The sequence below is a fragment of the Ixodes scapularis genome, unplaced genomic scaffold (assembly GCF_016920785.2).
Source record: "Ixodes scapularis isolate PalLabHiFi unplaced genomic scaffold, ASM1692078v2 PGA_scaffold5__190_contigs__length_132052651, whole genome shotgun sequence".
NCBI lineage: Eukaryota > Metazoa > Arthropoda > Arachnida > Ixodida > Ixodidae > Ixodes > Ixodes scapularis.
The window spans coordinates 62,602,798-62,625,445 of NW_024609880.1; the positions used below are offsets into that span (position 1 = coordinate 62,602,798).

General features: G+C 47.1%; 1 pseudogene; it reads left to right on the forward strand.

Moving 5' to 3' along the window:
* The first annotated feature begins 9,473 nt into the window (after window positions 1-9,473).
* The window catches only part of LOC120836987, a 41,495-nt pseudogene continuing 28,320 nt past the window's right edge, over window positions 9,474-22,648 (forward strand).

Here is a 22,648-nt window from a genome sequence, read left to right on the forward strand (position 1 = left end):
TTTACATCTGCAAGTGTTTCTCAGCGCCAAAACGCATAAAGAAGGGTGCATTTTTCGAGCCACTGTCACGGAAAAGGGATTGTGGCAAAGGAAATGGGCCTCCTACCTACAAAAACAGTTGTCATCATTGAATATCAAGGACCCTTTTAGGGTTTTCACTTCTTTGGAGCTTGTGGAGTACCTCCAGGCAGGGAGACCGGAGATGAGGGACGCTTGCAGAATAGACGTAGATCTTTTTTACTCCTTACCGCACGACAGACTGCTGGAATAAGGGAAAGGGTGCATTGAGACTAATAGAGCTGGCTTTCAGTAGTTCTAGTGTAGTATCCCTGGAAAGCTTTTCGGAATTGTTTTTATTCTATCTCCAGTCAATGGTAGTCGGATGGCGGGAAGCGTGCTATCGGCAAAAGTTCGGTGTGTGTATTGGTTCAGGCGTAGCCCCCGTTTTAAGTGACACTTACCTAGGTGAAGTGGACTGCGCCATTGAAAGAGAGCTACACTCTAAGACAAAATGGGGGAAAAGGTAGCAACGGCGCATTTTCCTCCCTCCTACTGACGCGCTTCTGAGCGGACACGACAAGATTGGAGGAACGAGACGTTCTTCTTCTCCAGGCAGACGGGAGAAAGCTTCCGCCCTCCCGACTTATCATCTTTCGGTTTCGTTTTTCTAGCACGTCGCGCACGTTGTTTTATAAATGTTGTTGAGTTGATTGAGCTTCAGCGGCAGCGAAGGCCGCCTCCAATTCCGTCTTCCAGCCCCAACGTGTAGAACATTTCGGTTGCATTGACGTTTTCGCCACTAATTTTATCAAATGAGCAAACGAAGCCGCTAGAAACAGCGAAGTTCCGGAGCAGGGCCAGCAGCGCTGGGTACGCTGGGTTAAGATGGCCATCTCCGGTTTGCGGAACTCACACGGAACCATGTGGACCACGCGGAACGATATGTCCACAGTAGATATGTCGACGTTGATGACGTTATGGAAGTCGCGGAAACTGCGTCCAAGACAGGCAGGCTTGGCTGCCGGGTGCCTGGGTGCCTTCTGTGCTGAGTTCGGTCCTGTTCTCCGATGCCGGGTGCCAACCGGCAGTCAACGTGGTTCTGTACACAGTTTATCATATACAGTTTGCGCACTGTAAAATAAGCGTGTGATAATCGGAGGACATGGTGTTGAGAGTATTTTTTGCATGCAGCGCCCCTCACCACATATCGCGAACTAAACCACTTTTTATGCTTCTGTTTTGCTTTCAAAGATGGCGGCCCCCGTGGTATTTTGGTTTCCCTGTTCCTCGCGTTCTCACGTTGCATATTGCTTTATTTGAAGCGCCCGTCACAGGACACTATTTCCGGGCGATCACATTCAGACAAGAAAGCATTTTTTCACGTAGGGGACTGTTTATTGGATCTCTGCATGGTATAATTCAATCAAAAAGAGTCACAAACATACAGCCATAGAACAAAGTTTGCACGGATGCCGGTCAATTTGCAAACATAAAACAGGGCCGACGACACTTTTTTTTTTTTGCGGAGTATTGGCATGTTATGACAGAAATATTGTAGATGGCAGCTTTTAGGGCAAGTGTGAAACGCGATGATCGAACTCACAGCTAAGTGCAACACATTTTGACAGGACACAAGGACATCAAGAGGCATGAAAAATAGAGCATATCAAATCATATATGTACTGCACAAGTAAACAGTACAATAAAAACTCAAAACTGCATGCACACAGCATTATCTACAACAATTAAGAAATTCTACAGAATTGAAGGCTTCTGACTGTTCTCCGTGTCAAAAGTTTTGTTGTTTAAATAAAGCATAGTCTTTTAGAGCGCTCGGAGCTCTTTTACTGATCAAGGGTATGGCGCATATTGTCACGAATGAAGGTGACGAGAAGCCGAACAGTGAACTGAAGGATAAAGGTTTAATTGGCGAACTCGTGCCAACCAAAAATAAGTAACGAAAGAGCGTCGAGGCAGCAGAAAAGCAGGCGGCGAAACAGAGAGCGCGAGCGAGACTGACTCGACAAGGTCGCAGGCAGCTGCTTAGGTACCGTGCGTCACTATCTCGAAAGTTTGGCAAAGAAAGTTCGAGCGTCGCGCGCTCGGGGCGAGGATGAACTGGCACTTTCGAGAACAAGAGCAGGAGGAAAATTACGTCTGGTGTGAGAATGAACGCGAATCCTCTAGAAGTCCGTGACCAAGCGTTTCTTTATCGACCCTGCGGGCGGCAATATGACGAGTCGTACAAGGTTTTTTAAATGATAAAATAATATTCTCCCTTTTAGTTTTGTGCGGACTAATAGCATGAACAGAACATATGAGAGAGTTTGAGCAGCAACATTCCCATGTGTGTTTTTGTTTTTTAGCTGATGAAAACACTTAATTTTTCCCTAACACCGGTTGACAAGGAGACGTAGTGCCGTTTTCAACGCGGCAATTCACCAAGTAATTTTTTTTCTAACACGATCTGAACTAGGGTTCAGATCGTGTTAGATCACATATGTTTGCACGAGTTGGGTGCCCTTATTTCAAAGGCACTACTTGAGAACACATTAAAATGAACGCGATCACTAAATTCTAAATCGAAACTTGCGACGCCGGAGTACGCTCAGCGATTTCTTCAGTTTCGTTTGGGCTACATCAGTTACGAGCCTATCTCTACATGTGCAAAGCCGCGGTTACTTTGTTGTTCATGATTCCGAATAGAAAGACGATTCGGCACTAGCTTCATTGATGCAAAGAGGAAAATCAGCACCTCACAAAATTTAAAATACACACGTTTATAGGCAGCCGGCAATGCCCAGGCGGCGCCACGAGAGCATTAAAATCATCTGGTGGGCTGAGCGCCACGAGAGTACTGCATTCAGCGCCACAAGCGGAGGCGTCTCTGTTAAAGGGGTGGTGCAATGATATTCAATTGGAATGTTTTTCCCTTTACACGTGCTTACTGGCACTAGTGGGACTCAAGGATACTCGCACGCAACACCACTGACCAAGAAACTCCTTTGTTGCGCTGTAATTTCGAAGACAAAACCGAGGTTTTTTTTTTTTTTTTTCAATCTCTCCTTCGCAAAACCTGATGACGTAGCTGGGCGGTAGCAGTACCTCCCAGTGACGATATTTGAATGCGGTTCATAGATTGGACCCGAGCATGGCGTCGTCACTCGATTTGGGCTCGTGATAATCGATAGCTCGAGAAGCATTCGGGTAGTGTCCCGTGTCCAATCGCTGCAATGACGACAACAGCCGAACCATAACAATGTCTGGAACTCAGCGCGTGTCCTGTGCCTTGCCAACTCCAGCGCATGGCTATGATCAACATTGGCGGCATATAATCGGTTCCAGATCACGTGGCCGCTTGTTCTGGCTGCGAGTTGAGGGGGTGAACTCTGCTCGTTTTTCTTTATTTTTTTCTGCGACTTGGATTGCGTGTGGTGAAAAACGAACGGGTATTTCACAGGTCATTAACGTCAGGGATCCGTCCTAAGCGGTATTTGCGCAAAATACAAAAATCGTTGCATCGCCCCTTTAATGGGGCGGCCAGTTTGCCCGCCGGGCCGTTGCGAACGGCGGCGACCCCGATTTCAGCAGTCCCCGTGTGCACCTGCGTGCCATGTCCCTGGTTCTTTTATGCGGTTTTTTAAGGCCATCGGGAGCCTTGATAGGTCCAAGTGTTGAGAGAATATTCTAGAGTCGACAATTGGACACCAGTTTGAGTTGTCTTCACTACTTGTGGCCGCCCGATCGGTCTGTGCTTCACTCGTCTGTAGGAAGTGACACAACACAACGAGAAGGCAGCGAATGGGTTTATTGTACATCCCGGTTTCCCAGTTTCGAGAGCCGGCAGTCCGGACCCGCCGACCCTAGTTGTCGCCCGTCGTTCAGAGCTCACAGTCGGAGCCCGTGTCCAGGCCTGCGGATCGCACTTCCCACGCCAGTGCTGCGTAGGCTAGCTCTTCCGGGCTATCACAGCCAGAATCTCGCTGCGTAACCACTCCGGGATCGTCGTGGACTAAGCCAGTATGATCAGGGTTCGCCGCTTCCGCCGGTCCTGATCCGAACTTCGCTGGTGGAATGCTCCCGGGAATCGCCATGGACCAGACCATCCAGAACGGCTCTATCGTTCCTGCCCGGCCCCAGCCTCGTGCAGCACGCTCTTCCTCTTTCCTCGCCGGCTGGCCCCCGCTTGCCCCTCGCTCGCCGTCCTCTCCTCCCGACGCCCACACACACTAGAATAAAATTTCGGTAATTATAACCGAACTTTGCATGCTACAGAACCGTACGCACATTGCAAAGCCTGGTGTAAAATGGCGACAGGCAACAAAGTGTACGCGTAAGAAGGATATTTACGCTTCGCACGAGATTTTTCTAAGCAAAAACTTTAGCATTCTGCTTTCTGCACGCCGTCACTTTTGTTACCAGACTTAGCATTCAATTTGGTTGCTGAAACAAACAAAACTTTGTACAACGAAAATCCACTTTTTGAAAACTCGCAGGTTTGGAAGGTTTTGGTGCGACCACGCGTGCCGAACGGCATTAGTAGTGCCGGAACGGGCCGACGGGCCTTTCGCTTAAAGACCGGATCGCCCGATTCTCGACGTCACAGCGAAGCAACAATCGGCCCGATTGTTCCTATCGTATTTCCCTATGTGGCTGTCAAAGCGACTCGTTATACAACTTGTATAAATATGTTATTTTGCCGAGTAGTCTGCAAAATGAGTTCGTCCGACCACTTTCCAAGCCTGTACGTAGATTTTCGTTCACTCCCCCCCCCCCCCCCCCCAACAGTTTCTGTAAAATTCACTTACTTGTTGCGTCGCACTGCAGTAATCCACTACTGTCGCCGTGTCGCTTCCCAAGATCTCGAAGGGAAACTGGGGAAGTGATGAAGTTCGACGCTTGAGTCACCTTCGCGACTGTGGCCGTCTTTTATGCAACAGTAGTAACATTATGTTCTTTTTCGACCGCCGTAAGTTGCAGGTTTCTGCCTTGAGTGTGTGTCTGCATTAAAAAAATATAAACAAACTCCACAGCAACACTTTCGCATTGACACAGCGATGGGAAAATAATTACAATATTTTATATTTAAACTTTTGGCGAGCAATTTTTCTTACAATATTTTGCCACCAAGGGAGCATGCCCGTCGCTTCTCCTGTAAGAACGACTGCCGCTTCCCGCAGTAATTGGATAGAAAATGCCGTACAACTGCAATTCACCCACACGATTACCAGCGACCTCCGCGCGTCCCCGTGCCCCGTTGTTCGGCAGCACCATGAGCTGCAGAGTGAATTATACGACAGTATAATATGCGGGACATTTTGAAGATTTGGGAATTTCTTGCGGGACACGGGACACGAGCCCTCAATGTGGGACAGTCCCGCGAGTCGCGGGACGGGTGGTCACCCTATCCTACGATGATTTCCCACCAACGCGCCCAACTATCCCTTCTCATATGATAGTTGGAAAGGTTGCCGCCATCTATGAGCGACGGCGGAAAACAAACTGGTTGTGTGCCTGCCGCTCTCACTTATAGATGGCGGTAGCCGTCCAGGTAGGTTTGGGTCGACATACCGGAGCGATCCTGGGGAACCTAGCCCTCAAGAGCTCCGCTGTAAAATCGCATCCCGTGGAGGCCAGCGCAAGCTTCCTTTGCGCCGATGTCTTCCCTTCGTTCGTTTAGTGTTCGCCCTTGTGACAAGGAATGTCGCAATCTCGTCGGGGTGTATGCTTTTCTTCGCGATGGCGTGACAATACAGCAGTCACACCACCATCGATGCGATACGCTGCGTGAAATACTCGAGTGATGCCACCGCCGCGCTGCCTCACCGGACTCGGCCTCCTTCCCCGCTCTCTTTAATAAATGAAGAATTCCAACTTGTATGGCGCCTTCAAATCGATATTTATTTATCCGCGAAGCTGGTGCCCTCGCCGAGTCTGGTCGTTATGATCAGTCGGGGGGAAATCAGGTAAGTAGCAATTGCCTTGTCTTACCAATGTTACACATTCTTCTGCTATCGCCTAAAACAACATGAAGTAGGAAATCTACCAACATCTCACCTCGTGCGAGATAACAAAGGTACCTTAGCCGCCTCGGGACGATGTCATTACGTTCAAGGAGCAACCAGCTCGCGCCCGAAACCGACGGTGTCGATGTCGGCATATCGGCCAAGTCGCTGTGGAGCACGGTGTAAGATAATAATCTTCAGGTGAGGACAGCGCGCTCATCGCGCAGCGCAGATAAAGTTTGCTTTTCACTCTCTCTCTTTCTTTCTCTCACTATGGTTTCAAGTGGTGCCGGCAGATGACTCGTCGACCCGTGGGTGGGGACAAAGACGGCTCGTGCCGCCTCATGCTCCACACGCGCAGAGCTCCAGTGAGGTTCTCGCTCGTGCATAAAGACCACGGTGTACCGGGGTGTCATGGCAACGAGATATCTTTTTTAGATGCGGAGCATCTCTTGCTCGGGTCTATGTCCCGCGGCGTCGTAGTCCGCACTCACACTACAAATGCGCAACTCTCCTCCTTCCCTCTCTCCAACAGCTGCGCGTTACTCTCTCCGCTCTTTCTCTCTACCAGCTGCGTGCACCTCACTTCGCGTGCGTTCGCTTCTACTCACACCGCGCGCGCATGCGCATCTCTCCTTCTCTATACTCTCCTTCAAGTGTGAATATAAGCAGCGGTAGCGCGCTGCGCGCGTTCTTGGGGAGGAAGTGGCCGAGTGGGTTAACGCGTCTCAGCTCGGAGCGTGGAGCGAAAGCTTGCGCTGGGAACCTCCTGGGTTCGATCCCCGCCGCCCCCGCCCGTTTCGATCTGGATGAGTTTCGTACGGGCACGCGTTCGTGTGATCACTACTGCGTACGTGATACACGTTAAAAACCCCAGGTTAGCGGTTGTACTGCACTGGCTAAATTTTTCATCTACAGCTAAGAGACCGATTACCCGTTGAGGCGCATCTCCATCAAGGCTGTATAAACATAAAGAGCAAAACCAAACTGCGCGCGTTCAGTTCACCGCTGTTAACTCCACTTCCCTCCGTTGTTCCGATAAAGTGTGATGGAAGCAACAGTCCCGTCAGTTAGTGGGTTGGCGCAAGCAAGCGTCAGCACCACCCCACAAACAAACAGCAACGCTACGTCCACTGAAGACAAAGCTGCGCAGCGAAGGGCACGCGACGCTGATCGCAAACGCTTGAAGCGAGCGGCAGACCCTGAACTACGGCAACGAGAAGCGGCGTCCATTCGTCAACGTCGAGCGGCGGATGCTGAACTACGACAACGTGAAGCAGCGGCGGTTCGAGAACGTCGAGCAGCAGAACCTGAGGTTCGGGACCATGAAGTTCAACAACGTTACTAACACCGTTAATAAACACCGTAAATAAACACAGTTAATAACGATCCGCGATGCTCCGCATCACCCCATGGTTCCCCTCAGGAAGATGGTGTAATTTTTCGCTCTCACGCAGTTTCGCCGTTTGGCCGCCGGCGACACTGTCAGCCGCGGGCACGGTGGCCGCGGAATAATGCAGCCTTTCGGAAGCCCGTCAAACGAACACTATCTGATTCCTCGCGCCGCGCGTTCAGCCCCGCCGTGTCCTCACCTAAAGGGTGTATCTTACACCGTGCTGTGGAGTCAACGGACTACGTGTTGTCATAGCGCTGCCGGTTCCGCTAACTCCTGGTGATATGTTACAGTCCAAGGGCACTCTACCTAAGCGAGGTAGTAACGCGTTGACGCCAAGCGCCAAACGTTCATAACTACGGTATGCTTGGCCCTAGGAAGGCGGATGACGTCATGGGCAAGTAACTGGCAAGATGAATACACCCAGATGCACCGCGATCTTCGATGGCTGATATTGAAGCGGTCGCCAGAATCGAACATATAGAACGAAAAGTACATCCATCTGTTTGAAATAAGAGTATGCAATTGTCATTAGCAGATAGAGTTGATCATACGAACGTGAGAAGTTTCGATTCAGTATTCTTTTCATTTTGGTTATACCTTGGCTTTCATGGAATTTATGGTCCCTAATTGTCAGGAAATAAAAACCGAGGACACCTAAGCACCTCTCATGAGTTGTGAATGCGAAAACATGAATATCATTTTTGCGCTCCCTTAGTTCATCTGGGGTGTACTGGCGTGGACGGCCACGTTCCGCAACTGCCGTGGTTGCGGCCGCCGACGATATACAGGGTGTCTCAAATAGCGGCCAGGCTCATTAAATCGACCGCGAAAATCGGTTTCTTAACCTATCGCGCCACAATTTTGTGCAGCGTTGCCCATAGGTGGTGCCCTTTTTCTATAAAATTTGAAAAGAGCGAACTTACCTGAGAAAAAAGTAAAGAAAGATAAAGGCTTAGCTCCAATGGGAACGCAGCGAAGCCGCCGGTCTTCAAACACTCGGGCGCCGTTTGGCACGGGCGACAAGAGATGGTGCAAGCGTTCGCAACGCCAACTGCTCCAAGAGCAGGCGTCAGATAGCGCCAGGAAGACGGCTTCTCTGAGGGGTGGCATTCCTTGGAACTATGATGCGTCCAAGCCAATAGCTATCTAGGAGATGTTTCGTTGGGAATTTCTTTCACGTTTTGTTTTCGGTTACAGACGCCACCGGTTCCTCTCCATGGGAGAGTTAATGCTTTCGCATCAGAACAAAATGTTGGCCCAAAGATTAGAGCTACATGTGTCGGTTGTCGTACGGCGCGTATAGGAGCATCGCATTGTAAAAATTAATAATCAGGCGAACAAAAACGAAAGTATATTAGCTATAGCTAGAACCGCCATAGACCTGATTTACTTTACTGTTTCGAAGGGTTAAAAAATGCAAAAAAGCTGTCAATCAAAATCTCGAATCATCTGATGAGATTTTGCTTGGGATCCCCAGTTGGACGGAACCGCGAAACTGAAAGCAAACTCGCACCATGCAAATCAGGCGTAAGCTGTTCACGACCCTTCCTAGTTTATTGGTTATCATACAAAATCTGAACTTGAAAGTCACTTTGCCGGAAATGTTAGAATAGCAGCCGCAGTTTCGCTAAAAAAGAAACCTAATACTAACGTTTTCTTAATGCTTCTAAGTCATCGCACATAAAATGTTCTGTAAATGACCTCTAATGGAGGGTCACGCACGTGGCTACGAAGTTCGACAATAAGAATTGTTCGTTGTAGAAAACCGTGCGTTTCGCTCAATTCTTTTCTAGGTTTGATGAGGGAACAAACGGGGCAGGCTCGAGAGTGACCACTGCGTTTTGTGGGAAAATGTTTTTAGTATAACTCTTGAAAAAATTTACAACATACAATTCTTTTTCTTTTTTTTTTTTGCTACTACGCATTAGCCCCTTATGCCGCCTAACTGTTAGGTCCTTGTTCATCGATTCAAAATTATCAAATGACCTTTTCTAAATGTCAGCATATCCAGGGCTGATATAAGCCTCTCCGTTCCTTGGATGCATCTTTGAGGAAAGGACTTTACAGAAGCGATGCTTGCATTTCTTTCTGTAGTTTCTGCTTTGCTAGCATTTTCCGATGCAAAATTATCAAAAGAGAAGAGGGAAGAACTGCAAGCGAAGAGTTCCGTGAATGCTTGGTTGGTACGTACATACCTTGTTTTGTTGCAGTCCGCTGGGTTATAGGCTGAAAGGGCATATGATAAACAAACCTCGCCATGTATTTTTATTTTTTTTTTATTTGATAAACACCCTACATTGATCTGGGAGACCGGCTTTAGAGCGCGCGACACTAGAGTGCTGACGTTAGAGCGCGCGACACAAAGGCGCTGCGACAGTAGCGCGCTTGACAGTAGAGCGCATGTCACTAGAGCGTATGACCAGTTGAGCGCATGTCACTAGAGCGCATGACCAGTTGAGCGCGCGACACGAGAGCGCACAGTTGAGCGAACACCGCAAAATGTGTGATGTACCCGCGGCTCCACAGACAGAACAAAATTGTGGGGTTTATCGGATCGGAACATTGGTGGTTTTTGATTGATTGAATATGCCTTTAATAAAAAAAATAAGAATAAAAAGGGAGCGACTCCTTCCGACCAATTGTTTACTGACATCGGAGAGAGTAGGAGAAATGAGAGTGGAGCATATGGGTACCGGGAATGTTCGCAGTTGGAGATTTCTTCACGGTGCTACGGTGCGCATCTCGGAAAAGTTTACTTTTTCCTAAATCTGGTCTATTCTTGAAAGGCATTTGGGCACCGATCTATTTGGTGGTTATGTGGACGTCCCTCACATAATTTGAAACAATATTGTGACGTCCATGACCGTAATAAAGACAGCTCACCGCTAAACAACTATCAGGAAAAAGCTCATCGAAGGAAAGCTCAGAGTAATTTTATCGAATGCACAGCTTTCCGGCCCTTTGACGTCTGCAGGGAAACCTCCCCTGCAAATCTGTGAAATATATTTAAAAAATGTTTCCCAACATCTTAATTCGTTGACGCGTCGTGTACGGTGACGACGTCACCATCTGTTGTTGATATAGCGCAATGTTAAGGCAATGCCCGTTCTGTGTGTCTCAGAAAAGAGTCTACAAAGAAAAAATACTTGTCTATCACTTTGTCCATTCTTTGCATTCTATAGAACCATAGCTTCTCCCCCTTTGTTCTTAGAAAGCGGTTCAATCTTCTAGGGCCGGACGAAAGTGCTTTCATTCAGGAATATACGAAAACCAAAGATTTCAGAAATATATGAATATGGAAGAAAAAAAAAACCGCAGCACAGACAGAAATAAGTTCGAACATAAAAGTTTTAGATGTGAATAGACCCTGAAGTTCAACACAAGGATTAGTGCCGCGGGTGGTAAATTTAAAGGATTGATTGTAGGACTCGTAGGTCAGCTTTTTTTCCGACAAAAACGTCCCCAGAGAAATAGCGCCAATGCGTCAATATCTCTCGCGGCCAGATTCCGAGGAGCGCACAGGAGACGGTGACATTGACCGCATTAGCAGGCCGCGTTTTTGCACGACGCAAATGTGTGCACACACACTTGTTTTGTACAATTGTCATGTGTGACAGTATGAATGGTTGGCGTATGACACTTGGCACGAGAGCTCCTTTCCCGAAATTGATCTTGAAAACCCCAGAATACGGGGAAGCATGTTACATGTTGCTTCTTTCTTTTTTAAACATTTTAAAATAATTTACAATAAATATGAGTGAGGTTGGTGGTGAACTTTATCAATTAAGATCAAAGACCTAATGAAGCTTGATCAGTTGAAGCGTTTTTTTTTGTTGAAATGGACGCTACAGATATTCATGTTTTTTTTATTATTTTTTTTTTGCTGTCAGCTTTTTGTAACACTTTTTGGTTTGTCAGATGCCAAAATTTCGTCAACTCATTTCGCAATGTCCTCTCTGAATGCTGTGCCGTTGATCCTCGCCAATTTCAAATAAAACACGCGATGTCCGAACAAGTGCTGCAGAACCCAGGGATCCTGGGTTCAATCCCCACCCCTGCCCGTTTCGATCTGGATGAGCATCTATACCGGCGTGCGGTCGTGTATCCCTACTGCGTGGTGCACGTTAAAGACCCCAGGCTAGTGGTTGTACCGCACTGGCTAAATTGCTCATCTACAGCTGAGACACCAGACGCCCACTGAGGCAGACTAACACAACAATTTGCTTTTTGCGAACAAGTGCATCGTCGGTCGGGTCGGGCTACTCGCGCTGGACTGGTTGTGCGCTCTCGTGGCGTGCGCTCTAATGATCTCTCGAGTCGTGCGTGCTAACGTCGCAGCGCTCTCGAGTGGCGCGCTCTAACGTCGTGGCGCTCTATTGTCGGCGCTCTAATGTCGGCGCTCTAACGTCGTGGCGCTCTACTGTTGGCGCTCTAATGTCGGCGCTCTTGTGTCGTGCGCTCTAGTGTTGTACAGCCCATTGATCTTTGGTTCCCAACTGGAACGTGTTCTTTTCTGGTCTTCTGTATTTATCTTGTCCCATAGAGCGCGCCAAGTAATGTCATAGCTTTGTAATTCTGTGCTTCACCGTAATCCTGGCGGTATAACAGCAGTGGAGGTTGATAGACACCCTGTCCAACTTTACCTCTCCGCTCTGCAGTCGGCATGTAGTCGCAGACAACACCAATCAAAATTTGGGTAGCCGAAAGGTCAGTCACGTCTGCGTCCACTTAAACTTGCCATGCATCGGTCACTTCGAGGGTTGGGTGGTATAAAAAAACTATCCACACCGGTGCGAGACGCGCTGCAAAGCACCAGTCTTTAGAGACGAACTTTGTCATTTAAATATTGAGTTGTTTTTAAGATAGAGACATGTCAGTGTCTCTATCTTACATGCAAAATTATGAATAAAGTAACTTGCAAAGTAATGAGCGAGAAACGTTTGCGCGTGTGCGTAACAGACTCTAACGCTTATCAAAGAAGTTGTACGGTAAATTTTGTCAATGTGACATTTCAAGTCGTATCTCAGTTCCAGCAAAGCATTAGAACAACATGCTCGGTATTGTCAATTCCATTGTAGTCTAACAACTGCACTGTTACGTTCCCGGTAAGACCTGTACACGATAATAGTACATTATTAATTAGTGCCATCAAAAACATCAAGGCATGTGTGTTCCTAGAACCGTCATATTTCTGTAATTTTTTCTTAGGGACCACTTCTGCAACATATTTAGTTTCTGGTCACCATTATGAAGACCCGTAATATTTCCGACGATGAGCGGCGGACTCACAGTATCCACCTAAATTAAAATTGCATTGTTTAGACTGATGTCTGTTTCCGTCAGAGGTTGCATCTCACCAGTTCTGTCTGTAACGTTAGGGGTCCCCCAAGGGAGCGCTTTAGGTCCTCTTTTGTTCTTGGTGTACATAAATGATATTGTATCAATCATTGACGCAGGTGTCTATATACGTCTTTTTGCGGTCGATTGCATTATTTTTAAAGAAATAACTTCGAGCTCGGATCAGTTATTGCTAGATCATAGTTTGCATTCCGTTGTATCATGGTGCGATACGTGGAAAATGAAGCTTAACTCTGCTGAATCAACACTTTTACGTATTACAAAAAAGAAGCAACCCTTTGAATACATTTATAATATCGCGGACACCCCGGTTACTGTGGAGCGAGAATGTAAATATCTTGGTTTAATTATATCGGACACACTTTCTTGGTCTCCTCATATAAAACATATCTGTACCCCGGCATCCAGGAAGTTGGGTTTCATTAAAAGAAAGTTGAACGACACTCCGATTCAGGTTAAGTTACATGCATATTATTCATTAGTCAGATCCAAGTTGGAGTATGCAAATATCGTTTGGGATCCATTCGCTCAGAAAGATATCCGGAAGTTGGAGATGGTGCAACGTCGAGCGGTTCGGTCTATTTACGGAAAGTATAGAAGGCTGGATTCACCATCTCAACTTATGCAGGCTAACGGAATACAGACTCTTCAGGCCAGAAGGAAACTAGCGCGGTTGAAATTCTTGTTTCATCTTCAGCAAGGACAGACTCGCATAGACCCATTGCAATATATTTCCCCTTTAGTGTCAAGAGCTACGCGGCACAGACATCAGTTTTCACTAACACCCATTTTTGCGCGTACTAATATGTTTAAGTTTAGCTTTTTCCTTCGCACTATTAGCGACTGGAACGGTTTACCTCTCGAACTATTTATCGACACCAACTTTGTAGAAGGTCTCGAGCGTCTTGATAACTGGCATATTTTGCTTTGTACATTGGTGCACCTTCATCTTTTTCGCAAGGACATTAGGATTGTATAAATCTTCATACTACATCTGGATAGGTCATTTTGTATTAGTCAGGGTGTCGAACCGGAACCGAACCGAACCGAAAACCGGAACCGAACCGGTATTTTTTTCGGAACTGAACCCGAACCCGAACCGTTATATTGTTACCGCGATGAACCCGAACCGGAACTGAACCGGAAAAAAAAATAACGGTTACCGGCTCATGTCAAAACGGTTCGGCCACGCGCTGTTGACAATGAATGTGCTATCAATGCCATTTGTTTTTTAAGTGCCGTCAACTGACACACACCTCGCTTACATATTTTTCTTCCCCACTCAGTCTTAGGAATATAAACGCTGCATCCATGAATCTTGACAAACGCTGCATCCATGAATCTTGACATAGGAACCAGTATTGTGCTTGTCGCGGCTTGCACGGAAAAAAGAAAATTGGAAGGCTGTGCAAAAAAAAAAAAAAAAAAGATCGCGTCACGGGATTTCATTTTCCTACAATCTCGTAAATCCTAAATGCTGCTGTGTGCTCATTTCATAACACGTTTCTAGAACGCGCGAGTTCTTGAAGCTTGCTTCCATCGGAATGAGAAAAGAAAAGGCTGTAGAGTTTGATAATAATGCATCCGGTTTCGTATAGGCACTTAGAAGCTAACATATTTGTGAGACAGCGAACTCTTCTATTTTAATATTTATCCTATTACGTCCTTCTGGCGTTGCGTTCGGTGAAGTGTTTTTCATATTCCGTATCTTGTTTAATTAAGGGTCTAATTTGAGTTACCGAAGGCTAGTTCAAATGGAGAAAGCTGTATTTTGTCCCCACTGTTCTTTCAATTGCTTACACGCCGAGGTGGCGGGATAGTTAGCGAGTTCTACTTGTAAGTGGGCTTGTAAGGAGGTCGCGGATTTTACAGCTACTGCGTCGGACCCAATTCGATGAAGTCCGAATGCGTAAACGTCGGTGAGGTAACCTTTGAGTGCACATAAAGAAACCATTCCTGTTAGAAATCCCTGAGCCTTACACTACGATGTATCCCGTTTCGTATGTGCTGATTTCAGATGTTTTATTTGTAATTTATTTTGATGTTGCAATTTGTCATTTATAATTTCCGAACTGGTTCGCGAACCGGTTCAGCGCCCCAAACCGGTTCGCGGATCGAATTAGTCGAACCGGAACTGAACCGGAACAAAATAAATTTACCTGAACCTGAACCGTAACCGAACCCGTATTTTTTTCAGTTCGACACACTGGCATGATGGAATTACATACTGCTTGATGCTTGCTTTCGCCCCCCTCCCCTTTTTTTTAAATAATATGTCCTGTATATTTGCTAGTTAGTTGTAAACCTTTTAATGTCGTGTTATTTGCTTTCGTTGTATGTGTGAATGTATATGTTGTACCCCACACCTACTTGGGCCTTCAATGGCCTGTAGTATCCTCTAAATAAAAAAAAAAAATAAAAAAGACGCGTCTTATACTTTTGGAAAACACTTAATGTTTACCAATCTCTCTCATGGCTCAATTCGATCCTTAGGAGGACCTTCTCAAGCTGAGATGCTTGAAGTACGCCACTGGTCATCCTTAGAGTCGAGTCTAACGCCAGAGAAAGTTGGTGTGCGTGGAGTAGATAAAGGATGAATCTCATCATTTATACGCTTAATTCCATCTTATGATTAGCGTTGATGCTGATGAAGCGTTTGAATATCGGCGCTCGAGTGCAATTATACGAGAATTTAAATTGCATTGCGTTGCTATTTCATTTCAGCTGTTTACTGAGAAACATACACATTACCTTCTGTATCGTTCCATAGAAAACGATACTGCATATGGAGGATTCAAACCCTGTGTTAACATGTCATTGAAAATGTGTTGGGACGGCAGTCTGGTCCTCTGGTACAATTTTTATTATAAGGATATCCCTGCAAATGACGTGTGCGTATAATCTTTTATCGATTTTTAGAACAAATGCGCAGTGGTTAGAACAAAATATAAAACATATTTACGCGGTCGTTTTTGTTGCTTGTTCAGCAAAGGTTTGTCCAAGGGGTCGCCTTTACAAAAATATTTACTGACTTTCCACAAAATATTTGTACATTATAGTGTATAGAGACTCTATATATATACAACAGAAAATGTATCCACTTTTTATTCACTGTTTATAGCTTCTTGACATATTTTTTATAGACTTTCAATACAGCTTAGCGTATTAATTTAGGAATTAATAGCATAAAAAACAAAATTAGACATTATTTCTCTCCTATATAACAAAAATAGGTAAGTATTTGGTGTTAAACAAAAAAGAAAACTTATATTCTGAACAATAATTTTATGTTTTGTTACAATAAGTCCACTGACACTTCACTTTCCACTTGCCGCGTGCACATACACATGAGAAATACAGACGCCAGTGAGCACTCATCATACTAGTAGTTTAAGGGTGTTGACTGCTAGACCGCTATATAGAGCAGGAACTCAAACCATAATTGTAACCGAAACCGAAAATCGTTTAGGGACGAAATTCTTTCAATGACCGTAACCGGAACGAAACCGTTATTTGAAATGTACAAAAACAGTAACCGTAACCGTAAATCATTTACCGGCAACCGATATTAACTAATATTAACTGAAAAATAAAACTATTAGTTTTCTCAAGAATGGCCTCGAAGATGGATCTTGAAATGTGGCCATTAGACAGAGTTACCGTCAGCGAGTGGTGCACCGGGTAATAAATTTCCATTCAATCTAACTTTCGGATTAAGAATACTTCGTTGGAATCACTGGTCCAGCTCATAAAACCAAGTATATTTTAAATCTTTTACACTCCTACAACCGCTATCTACATTCAGTATGTGTCGCCTTCAGGGTATTAACTAATAAGTTAGAATTCTGAGATGTCCATCCAACTCGTTTCTATAAAAACCACCAATGTTCCTGACCTACTGTAGCTATGAAGAAACGAGGTAAATTCAACATCATGCAGAGCTGGCGGAAACCAAAACCTGGTATTCATTTCGTCTGAAACGTATCGTGAGTGACGATTTTGGAGCAACACAGAAAGAAGAAAAATGTCAGAGGTTTTACATTGACGTTTTGCATAAAGTCCACGGCTAGGTTAGAACAGATTGTGTGTCGGCCCCATGCCGTCTGCGCGCGCATCCTCGTCGTCCTAAACGGGTTCTGGCACGCGCCACAGCAGCACCGCTACACTATTATTTCTCTGAGGTTTTTTTTATGTTTCTTTTTATGGTGGTTCATTCTGCCAATCGCCACGTTCCATAAAAGATAGTTATTTTTGCAGGCGTCGTTGTCGTTGCCGGTGCTCCTCGGCACACTCACGAATTTCACGCCAACGTCACAGTTCCTCCGCAACACCAAAATCCAGCACATTGGCAATTTTGAAGTTAACCCGCGTGTAGTATCGCGGGTATTACCGTGTGAGCAGTAGCAGTATTACCGCGTGAGCAGCAAGACGACGATACGCGAGCCCGCCACGCGGACCAGAGAGCAGCACGAGCAGGGACTCTGGAGCATGCTGCGGTTCGAGTCTATCCTAGTGTATCCTATCGTTTCTGCCTTATTAAGTACGTGAGTTTGTTGTGATGTAGCGTTGGCCTCCATACATAACATTTGGCGACGAGGCTAAACAACGGCAAGGAGCATGGCAACGAAAGAGAACGCATCAGGACCGGCACTTGGACGTCTGGAGAAGTTCGACTGGCGGAAACCGGAGTCTTGGCCGCAGTACATTGAGCGACTCGGGTTCTTCCTTTTGGTAAACGGGATCGTGGACAAAGTAGCGAAGCGGACCGTCTTCTGCAGCGTGTGGGCCTTCCATATACGCCTTGCTTTGATCACTCTGCTCTCCGAAGACACTAGGTGACGTATCTTTTGAAGTGCTGTTGGCCATTCTAACACAGCACTTCGCACCGAAAACGTCGGTAATTGCTCACCGATTTACGTTCAACAAGCGTTGCCAACGTCAAGGCGAGTCCGTGGCGAACTACATCGCGGAGTTGCGTCGCCTCGCTGAACACTGCTAATATTATCGTTTTTGGGTGAGACGCTCCGCGATCGTTTGGTATGCGGGGTCGGCGAAGAAGCTGCACAGCGCCGTCTTCTCGCCAAACCAGACCTCGCCTTCGCAAAGGCTCAGGACCTTGCAATCGCGGCACAGTATGCCAAGAAACGTACGCAAGAGATGCGTGACCTTCATAGCCCGGAGGCGGCTGAAGTTTGCTACATCGAGAGAAACATCTTGCATAAAGCGCCGAACAGCTCATCGACGCAAGGCAACTACCCTGGCAAGGTTAAGACACCTCCAAGCTCAGTTGGCAAATGTTGGCGCTGCGGTGGTACACACGACGTGAGTAACTGCCATTTCGCACACGCCGTTTGCCATTTCTGTGGCAAGAAAGGGCACATTGTATGTGCCTGCCGCTAGAAGATGGCCAAGTCCAAAAACAGCGCTTCGAAAGCGGGATAAAGCTATAAGCTGGAGTTAGACAAAGCTTCCAAGGTGGAGTATCACCTAAACTTCGTTAAGCCGGCAGAAATAGTCGAAGTTCAAGTAAATGGAATTTCCATCTGCATGGAAGTAGATTGCGGAGCGGCTTGTTCAGTCATCGATCTGAGGACAATGCCTCGCCTTTCGTTCACATTATGTCCTGAGAGTGATTTCTGTTGTCATCAGTCCCTTCTTTGTTAGTCCATAACAAAAAAAAGAGACTGATGAGAACAGAAATCACTCTCAGAACATAATCTGAACGAAAACTGACGGTTCTCGGAAGTGTTAATGTTCCTGTAAAATTCAAAGGAAAGGAGCACGCGCTACCACTGCTGGTAGTGAAAGGAAGCGGCGAAAGCCTGTTGGGAAGGAACGGGCTTCGAGCACAGGGAATCAAAATTCAAGGAATTCATCAGCTATCCGAGTCTCTGCCCCGGGTGCAATGACTGGAGAAGGAATTTCCAAACGTCTTCGAGTCAAAACTTGGAGAAAGCAAAGTACCCGAAGTTCACATCGAGCTCAAGCCAGACTCCAAATCAAACTATCACAAGCCTCGAGCTGTTCCGTTGGCACTTCAACCAAGAGTGGAAGACGCCATCACACACCTAGTACAAAAATAAATTCTGGTTCCAGTGAAGAATTCTGAATGGGCTACGCCAGTCGTACCTGTGGTGAAGCCAAACGGCAAGATACGACTATGTGGTGATTATAAATGCACCATTAATCCAGTATTGGAATGGGAAGATTATCCACTGCCAACAGCAAAACAGCTGTTAGGTAAACTGGTAGGTTGCCGGTGGTTTTCCAAGTTGGACTTGAAGCAAACCTATCAGCAGCTTTTTTTTTTTTTTGATGAACACACGTCCAACCTGCTTACACTGAGTACTCACAAAGGACTTTTTAGGGTTACAAGGTTACCATTTGCTGTCGTTACCGCTGCAGCTATTTTTCAACGTCGCATGGAGCAGCTGCTAGCCGAACTACCGGGAATTAAAGCGTTCCTTGTCGATATCCTGATCGGTGGATCCGACTCAAGAAAACATGACCTTCGAGTCCGTGCAGCTGTACAAAGAATCGAAGAGGACGGACTACACTTGAACCAGAAGAAGTGCGCTTTCGGAGTAAAAGAAGTGACGTTCCTGGGTCGCAAGATAGACCAAGACGGGGTACACCCAAAACAGGACAAGGTGAAAGCAATCCATGATGCACCTGCGCCTAAAGGCAAGAAGAAGCTTCAAGCTTTCTTAAGACTCCTGAACTTTTATAATCGCTTCATGCGTGGACCTTCAGACGTGTTGGAGCCTCTCCACCGACTTCTAAGGGACAGAGTAAAATGAAGTTGGCCATCCAAAAAAGCAAAGGCCTTCAACGATGCAAAGAAAGTTCAAGAGAAAGTTCTGAACATTCAGCATGCCTCGCAACCCGGTGTTGTGTCCATGAAAGGCCTAGCTAGAAGCTACGTCTGGTGGCAAGGACTAGACCAACAGATCGAGGATCGTGTTCGATGCTGTACGACTTGTCGGGAGACGCGAAATGCGCCGGTTCGAGCTCCAATCCATTCATGGGAATGGACGGTGAACCCATGGTCCAGACTACACATGGATTTTGCCGGCCCTTTTGAAGGCAAGATATTTTTTATGGTCATTGATTCACACTCAAAATGGGTCGAAGTACGTTTAGTAAAAACGACTTCAGCGGCGGAAGTCATCCGAAGTTTAAGAGAACTGTTTGCGACATATGGAGTGCCGGATGTGCTGGTTTCCGACAACGGAGCTGCCTTCACTTCGGCAGAGTTTCGAGAGTTCGCAGAAAGCAACGGTATTCGACTTTCGCTTGTTTCGCCGTATCATCCAGCTTCCAACGGCCAAGCTGAAAGGATGGTTCAGAAAACGAAGAAGTCGCTGTCACGCCTGAAGGAAGGAGACTGGTCCACAAGGGCATCAAGAGTTTTGATAACTCAACATGTTCTACCTTCCACTACTACTGGGAAAACCCCAGCCGAGCTGATGATGGGACGTAAGCTTCGAACAGCTTTAGACCTGCTTCATCCATCGTCGGCAAACCGCACGATTGAAAGACAAGAGAAGATGTTCATGGACCAGAGGAAGAAAACGGTCAATTTTCAGAAAGATGCGATGGTCTGGGTAAGGAATCTGCTGTCGCCCCATTCTAAGTGTTTGGCAGGAAAAGTGATGAAAAGTCGTGGACCTCTGTCCTACGAAGTGCTATTGGAAGGTGGTCGCGGATTCCGACATGTCGATCACCTGCGTTCACGTTGGATGAATACGACATTGTCCTCGGCGTCCGAACGCGATGCAAGTCTCCGCGAGGAAAGGGGAAGAGACCGTGAAAACGTCTTGGAGACAACCACGCATGCGGAGTTGGGAACAACAATGCCCCATACGAGTGACTCTCCGGAGCAGCTTTTGGATGCCGAGTCCTCCGAAACACCAATATGCGAACCGGAAACGCTTGCCCGTCCAACAGCCGACGCTGAAGTGCCAACTGGTCGCCCGACGAGAGTACGTCGAGCACCGCGGTACCTTTAAGATTACTATGTAGATTAGGACACCTGCGGACTGGGTAACGATTCCGGGGGAAAGGGATGTAGTATCGCGGGTATTACCACGTGACTAGGAAGACGACGATACGCGAGCCTGCCACGCGGACCAGAGAGCAGCACAAGCAGGGACTCTGGAGCATGCTGCGGTTCGAGTCTATCCTATCTTTTCTGCTTTATTAAGTACGTGACTTTGTTGTGATATAGCGTTCGCCTCCATACATAACAGCGCGGAGACTTGTCACTTGGCCGCCACTAGCTTCTGTTTTCGTCACCCTTGATAAAATGTCTGATCAAAATTCTGATGCCGGCACAGATCATATCGGTGCGAAACATCACTGCACATTTGCGTATTTTGAAAATGAACACCGAAAACGAAATACGCCGGTAAGGCCAAGACCCGGAAGGAGATGTAACGTTTTGTAAACGTTGCTGCTCATGACCTCATCCACTGAATGGCCACAACAACGGTTAGAAAAGCATTCGTGTTCAGCGCGTACTTACGCGCCATGATGGTGTGAAGATCTGGGATGCCGATGTGGCCATCGACCAATGGAAGATGTCCGTTTCAGGCTCAGAGAGTGAGAGTATAGTTGTGGGGGACACGTCGAAAATCTAACTTGTCTTCTTGGGAGGTCAGGCGTAAAGATCTGAAGCTTCAAGTGGTCCAGCCGCGATTCTATGGCTCCGTCAGACGCCGGCGCTGACTACGTTGCAGATGATGTTCTTCCCGACAGGAGGCTTTCCGGGTAGCATGAGGTGCCATGCCAGAAATCCCACTTCTGAAAACAATATTACTGAGTTTAATTTATTAGGTGTTGACCATGGCCAGATTAGAACAGATTTTGTGTCGGCCCCGTGCCCTGTGCTCGCGCATCGTCGTCGTCCTACGCGCCTCAGAGTATTTGTCGCGGGACTCTGAACGCGAGCTATTCGAACGTCAACACGATGAGCTCGAACATCCACAGACGCGCCACGAGATCGCTTCCAGCATCACTGGAGCCCTCCACCTGCTCCCACCAAAGGTATAACTTCTGCGGGAATCAGTTTTAGCGGAGCCACCAACGCGATCCGACTACCTCCGGTGGAGCCCCCGCCGCCCATTCCTGGAACGAGGGCTTGTGAGGCCTACGACATTCTGCGCGAATCCGCCCAGAACACAAGAAGTCTGTCCACGAGAGGCGCCCACGAGAACCGGCATCTCCACCCGTATCTGTTCTACTGGGACGCCATGCTCCCTGAACACCAGAACCTCATTTTCGATAGACTGGAACTCTTTCACGTTGTTGCGAGAAGGAAATGAAGAACGGTTATTCAATTCCAGACGTAGAGGCTCAAGGCCAAGGTCTTCAGAGAGCATCCCGACCAGCTACTCAATCACCCTCGACGCGGACGCTGCACGGATCGTGCCCCCGCAAACACCAGCTACTGCCCAGGCAATAATTTCAAGAGGCCCCCTAATCCAAAGTGAGTACGGCAGCGACCCTGGGTCTTTGAGACCCACCAGTGCCGTCATTAACGGCACAGTATCCTCGACGCTCCTGGACGTCTTTCCTGTCGAGGGTGCTCTCGACCACGCATTTTGCGAGGCTGGCGTCTCGGCCGACCTTGCCCGTGCTAGGCCTTGGACCGAAGAAACCGACCCATTGGATCCGAACTCGACGACTTCCGATGCTAAGCGTATCCTGGAGTGGCTCAGCAGGACCGACAGTGTCGAGCCCCACGGCGATGACGACCTCTTCGACACCTACGATGGCGAGGAGGAAAACCAAACCAATAGAAAGGTAGTCATAACAGAGAAAGAAAGCGACGTCGAACGCTCCAAGTCGAACCTGCGTTGCACTACCTACAAGTCGAGAGCGACGG